Here is a 6,273-nt window from a genome sequence, read left to right on the forward strand (position 1 = left end):
GTGTTAGGGGTCAGTTGAGTCACAAGGTGTGGACGACGGCCATAAGGAGGGGAAGGAGGCCCTGTGCTGAGTGAGCAGTGACTGATTGGGAGAGGTGGGGAGCCTGCAGGGTGCACGATAAGGTTAAAACGCCAACATTCCGTTCAGCATGAGGTACCCCAAGTCACAAACGCGCTATTCTTCAACCTGCAGTTGATACAGCATGTGTGTGGTAGAAGCGGTTCAAGGAAAATCGGAGCGTGTTGAGGACCATCTGAAATCAGAGTGTGTTCGTCATGCGAGTGAGCGCCAGCGTGCCTCTTGAGGACGCTGCAATTGAGAAAGAGGAGCAGCAGGAAACACATTCTTCTTTTTCCTCGCTTTCATTTCCTTGACTTGAAAGCGATCGCAATAGGCTGACCCCTCTCCCTAGCGGTCAGTGTTCGCTGTTCGGCCCCTAAAGAAAAGCTACCGTGACCAGGGGTCAGTCTTTGGGCCTCGCCCACAAAAGGCACGGTGGCCGAAGTTTTTGTTGTCCCAAATCAATAGGCGTTGGGTTTGCCCCACAGCTGGACATGACTGTCCGTGACGTGGACGTCTTATGGACAGCCTCTTGCGCCATGTCCAGCGAGTGGCCAGCTACTCTCCCTCGCTGCGAGGGACTGGCTTTGACAGGACGGCAGGGCAGGGACGACACAAGGCCTATCGCAGCTCCCCCCTCATTAGGAGATTTCACCCGTCCCTGTCCGGCTGTACTTTACGATCCGCTTTCTTTTCATGGGGCATTATCCACAAGGTAAAACTCCAATCATTCCTCCAGGGCTTGTCCCCTCATCCCCCCCCCCCCCCTCCCCACCATCTTGGCTTTTGGGGAACTAGTTTGGTCTGGTGCTGCCCGAATTGTTATATATTCATCAATCATGGCGTTGCTCACCTCGGACAAAGACTTCAGCGGTGCAGAATACGCCTGGCTTCTGGGCGTATTACCGTGACCACTTGACCACGAGAGAAGATTAAGGAGTCAGTACAGGCTGATCGTTAGATCTGGCCAGCAGGAAAACATGGCTTAGACTGCCGCTTTTAATGCCCGCCATGATTGCCTTCCCGGACACGGGATAGCCCACGTCACTTCCTCTTACCGGATGTTGGTGATATACATCATGGCGGTGCCAGGTCCAATCGTCTCAGTGGCCGCAGTGGAGCAAAAGGTGAATGCGCTGACTTCTCTTGGTGTTGGATATATTCCATTCCATTTTTGGTCTGTGCTGAAATCGAGGCAGCTCTGAACGTTTATTTAGGTTCTGCCGAGATGCTAGCTTCAAAATTGCTGGGGCCTGAGAATTGAACGTTTATTTTAGTTCTGACATTTGATTTTGTTATAAATAATGTCAAAGAATCAGCAGCCAGTTTTTGGCTCACGTAAGTGTAGCCTATGCGATGGTAAACTTTGTCTGTCTGTGCGTGCGTGCGTGCGTATGTATGTATGTATGTATGTCTGTGGTAGAAACTTTAACATTTTTGGCTAAACACCGAAATACTTATTTCACGTGGTTAATTTTCAAGCACCATCTTCAAATTATTGAAGCAATGATCAACATTGTGTCGGCATGTGTGTAGTTAAAGCGTGTATCCAAAGAAAACGGGTGGTGGGGGGTTTTGAAGGGGTACAAGCAGTTGACTGGTTTGTGTCGTGTTTGGCATGTAGACGGCAGGTCAGGTGTCAAGATCAGGTCAGGGGTCGCGCGAAGGATTGTGGTCCAGTTCTCACCTCGCCGATTCGCCGGGGAAGACGATTTCATGTTGTTCGGTTTCTAAGCTCCAGAAAAGTAAATAAAGAAGATACCAAAGGGAGATTTCCTACAATTTGATCTGCACAGCGTGTTTCCAATGTCCACGCGAGGAAGAGCTGTCGAAAGCGCGGCAGTCAGTGTCGATCTTGCAGCCGTATCCCGGTAAGTTCAGAGACAGATCTAGTGTCTCGCACTCTGATAACGTGTCACCTACTGTTAATCCGTTTTGTTTTAATTTCTTTTTATTTCAGCAGACACGGATGTCAAACACAGTGCTAGGCAGTCACCTCTAGTGAAATGAGTTGATCTAAAGTGCCTGTAATGTTTGGATGTCTTTGCTCGTGGTTCGATTTATGTGAATTTCAAGACTTGCAGTAGAGTCTCAAGTTAAGTTTACTCTGCCCGAAAAAAACTGTCCACCATTTACTTGAACATGCAGATATAAGGAAACTGTTCTCAAAGTCAAAATGATCACGATTTTTTCCTCAGATTCAAAACATGCACTGTCATGGTTTTGTCTGTACAATTTAGTAAGTCTTAAGTACTTTGCAACAACTTCCTTGAACGTGAAAGACAGTTTTTGAATGCTAGATCTGTATCGCGTTTCATTCCAGACTCGATCCTCTCTGTGATTGTAGATCTACTGTTTGCTGTTTACGCACTATCATATGATTCGCTATGTAACGTTTGGTATAAAGCTTACCTTGCAACAGCTTTCTTGTCTTTGTTGGCATTTCAGGCTGTGTTGACCGTCAGAATTATTTTAAGAACCAGGCTGCTGCAGTCGATTTTTTCCTCAGATTCAAAACATGCACTGTCATGGTTTTGTCTGTACAATTTAGTAAGTCTTAAGTACTTTGCAACAACTTCCTTGAACGTGAAAGACAGTTTTTGAATGCTAGATCTGTATCGCGTTTCATTCCAGACTCGATCCTCTCTGTGATTGTAGATCTACTGTTTGCTGTTTACGCACTATCATATGATTCGCTATGTAACGTTTGGTAAGCTTACCTTGCAACAGCTTTCTTGTCTTTGTTGGCATTTCAGGCTGTGTTGACCGTCAGAATTATTTTAAGAACCAGGCTGCTGCAGTCGACATGTTTCGCATATTGTAGGGTTACCATGCTGCATAGGTAAAGTGGCTTGTATAACCTGACTATTCTGTTTCAAAACACTGTTTATATTTGTGTAGGTTGTAGTCATCATAACTAATCGCATTTTGCCATTTGTTTCAGAAAGGAGGTTAACCTACAACAAGATCGATGCTATGTCAGATATATATGCCTCAGCCACATGAAGACTTCCGAATTTAGATCTACTCGGCATGGTGACAAGTCTTGATGAAAAGTATAGGACTGAGGACAGCAGTGGAAAAAGTGCCCACATGGCAGGTACCTAACCTATTACCCTAGTCATTTTATCTGTTTGCCTTCTTTTGAAAATTATACATGGAGTTGATATGATGCGTTAGTTTTAACTGTGTGTGTGTGTGTGTGCGTGTGTGTGTGTGTGTGTGTGTGTGTTTGTGTGTGTGTGTGTTACGGAGTGAGTGAGTTTGTGTTATGTTACTGTTTGTTGATTTCTTACGGGAGCCTTGAAGGCTTCGCCTCTTGTTTTTCTCCAAATCTCATTATATATTTCATATTATATAGTCGATTCTTGTAATAGGAGACATTTATATTATTCGCTGAGTGACCATCTGATCTTACACACTGTCTGAAGAAATGCGCAGTCAGCAAAAGGATGGACGAGTGACAAAGGTTATTCGTGTATTATTTCAGCACGCAAGGTGCTTTGTTTCACCCATCCCTCGCGGGGAGAGGAACTGTGCGCCATTCTTGCATACATGCAAACCGACAAATCTTTAAAAGGAAATATTCTGGAAATGAAATAGTGCTGAGGAAAATCCTACCATCTATATACGACTTGTGTCTGTGTGTGTGTCTGTGTGTTCGCGATGCACGCCCAAGGTTCTCGATGGATCAGTTTCAAATTTGGTGGCCATATTCAGGTACACCCGGGACACAACCTGGTCGATGAGATATTTCAACACGTGCTCTCAGCGTGCAGCGCTGAACCGATTTTGGTTTTTCTCTGGATCCATTCCCAGTAACTCTTCCTTATCTTCTCCAGTGTTTTCAGCGTTTATCTCCCTTCCTTCGTGTGGCGTCAATCCATATTCCCGTTTCTATTTTTAGAAGGTCACTGTCGACAACGCTCAATCCATATTCCCGTTATACTATTTTTAGAAGGTCACTGTCCCGGCAAAGCCGGGTATTACTCTTCTCCAGTGTTTTGCGCGTTTATCTCCCTTCCTTTGTGCGGTGAGCCGGCAAAGCCGGCGTACACCCGGCAAAGCCTGGTCCCCGGCGCAGCCGGGTATTCGGCTCAACTTCTTCCCGGCAAAGACGTACCCGGCGAAGCGGGTTTTCATCTAGATGAATACCCGCTTCGCCGGGTACGGCTTCGCCGGGAAGAAGTAGAACCAAATACCCGGCTTCGCCGGGGACCCGGCTTCGACGGGGACCCGGCTGTACGCCGGCTTTGCCGGCGCACCGTACGAAGGAAGGGAGATAAACGCGCAAAACACTAGAGAAGATAAGGAAGAGTAATACCCGGCTTCGCCGGGACAGTGACCTTCTAAAAATAGTAACGGGAATATGGATTGAGCGTTGTCGACAGTGACCTTCTAAAAATAGTAACGGGAATATGGATTGACGCCACACGAAGGAAGGGAGATAAACGTAAAATACTGGAGAAGATAAGGAAGAGTTACTGGGAATGGATCTGGCAAGATGAACAGAAAAACCAAAATCGGTTCAGCGCTGCGCGCTGAGAGCACGTGTTGAAAATTCTCATCGACCAGGTTGTGTCCGGGGTCTATCTGAATATGCCCACCAAATTTGAAGCAGATCCATCGAGAACTTTGGCCGTGCATCGCGAACACACACACACACACACACACACACACACACACACACACACACACACAGGCACAGGCACACAGACACACAGACACAAGTCGTATATATATATAGATACTAGAATGAATACCCGCTTCGCCGGGTACCCGGCTTCGCGTGAAAAAAGTAGAGCCGAATGATATCCGGCTTTGCCGGGAAGAAGTAGAGCCGAATACCCGGCTTCGCCGGGATGAAAGCGTTGTGGACAGTGACCTTCTAAAAATAGTAACGGGAATATGGATTGAGTGTTGTGGACAGTGACCTTCTAAAAATAGTAACTGGAATATGGATTGACGCCACACGAAGGAAGGGAGATAAACGCAAAACACTGGAGAAGATAAGGAAGAGTTACTGGGAATGGATGTAGTGGATCTACAGAAAAACCAAAATCGGTTCAGCGCTGCGCGCTGAGAGCACGTGTTCAAAATTCTCATCGACCAGGTTGTGTCCGGGATGTACCTGAATATGCCCACCAAATTTGAAGCAGATTCATCGAGAACTTTGGGCGTGCATCGCGAACACACACACATACACACACAGACTGACAGACAGACAGACAGACAGACAGACACACGTCGTATATATATATATATATATATATATAAATATATATAGAGAGAGAGAGAGAGAGAGAGAGAGAGAGAGAGAGAGATGGGGAGGGGGTGGAGAGTGAGCAGGCCCTGTGTACGGAGACAGAGACCAATAAATAGAGAGAGAGAGAGAGAGAGAGAGGAGAGAGAGAGAGAGAGAGAGAGAGAGAGAGAGAGAGAGAGACAAAGGCGCGTTTGGACACAGACAGACAGAGAGACCAATGAATTAAAACCAGACGCGGGATTCCAGCGACTTTAACCAGGCGTTGAAGTTAGAGACACCCCCCTGGGGACCAGACTTCAGTCGTGGTCCAAGGGGGCAGACCCTCAGTGCGAAAAGGGCGACCTGTTGCGGACAGGCAGGCAAAGCAATAAAAAGTTCCATCGATTAAAACGAAAAGCGTTCCGCCGGGATGCCTGCTTCCAATTGCTGGGCCCTGGGAGTTGACCTTTAGGAGGAAGGGTCGCCAGGAAATGGGCACCTCAGAAAGGAGGTTCCAACCAGCATGGGAAGACGGTGGTACCACAGACTACTGGGGGTAGTGAGAAAAAGACTTGTTCTCACCCTCTTTGGTAGTGCTCACTGAGTCCAGTCCTTTTCTGGCCAGACTTTCCACGCCTGCTCTTAACTAAGGCCTTCGTGTTTATCGCTTTGGTCACTGCCTTTTATTTTCCCAGGGTGGTCAGTCACCCTTTTCCCAGAGATGTTGTCTTCTTTGTTTTTGGTTTCAAACATGGCAACGGCATTTTATGTCTCATGAACATTGCATCCCAATAGTCTTCAACGTTTCTCTCTCTTCTTATTTTCCAGGTTTCTCTTTGATATTTTCAAGATTTCTCATTGACTTCCCGTTCCAGAACCTTGGTACAAATTTCACATGAAAGTCAAATCAGACGGAAGACTTAATAGAGATAAATTGTATGGCGCCGGTGTGTGCTGGTCAGGGGTTG

The 6,273-nt window shown here is 46.6% G+C and overlaps 2 protein-coding genes across 3 annotated transcripts in view; one reads left to right on the forward strand and one right to left on the reverse strand.

Moving 5' to 3' along the window:
• The window catches only part of LOC138959133 (small ribosomal subunit protein eS24-like), a 434,279-nt gene that overhangs the window by 35,876 nt on the left and 392,130 nt on the right, over positions 1–6,273 (reverse strand). The window lies entirely within an intron of this gene.
• The window catches only part of LOC138959124 (retinoic acid receptor alpha-A-like), a 203,495-nt gene that overhangs the window by 8,824 nt on the left and 188,398 nt on the right, over positions 1–6,273 (forward strand). The window lies entirely within an intron of this gene.

The sequence above is a fragment of the Littorina saxatilis genome, linkage group LG2, assembly GCF_037325665.1.
Source record: "Littorina saxatilis isolate snail1 linkage group LG2, US_GU_Lsax_2.0, whole genome shotgun sequence".
Taxonomy (NCBI): domain Eukaryota; kingdom Metazoa; phylum Mollusca; class Gastropoda; order Littorinimorpha; family Littorinidae; genus Littorina; species Littorina saxatilis.